Here is a 238-nt window from a genome sequence, read left to right as displayed (position 1 = left end):
TTACACACCGGGAACATGTGTCTAACTTAAACAAACAACAAATTCAACAAAAAAGTTGAATCAGAAACTTTATGTATATAATAAGATCAGATCATGTCTTTCTTCTTCTCTTTCTGAAACCTACTTACATGCAATTGTGTTTTCAACTATGTCCTGTCTTCCTATCTGGTCACTTACCACGAAGGATATCACTGAACCAATAGCACGACTATACCATCGAGCTCTCAAGATCCACAGT

This window comes from Etheostoma spectabile, chromosome 9, assembly GCF_008692095.1.
Source record: "Etheostoma spectabile isolate EspeVRDwgs_2016 chromosome 9, UIUC_Espe_1.0, whole genome shotgun sequence".
In the NCBI taxonomy this organism is placed as follows: domain Eukaryota; kingdom Metazoa; phylum Chordata; class Actinopteri; order Perciformes; family Percidae; genus Etheostoma; species Etheostoma spectabile.
This window is presented reverse-complemented; position numbering follows the sequence as displayed.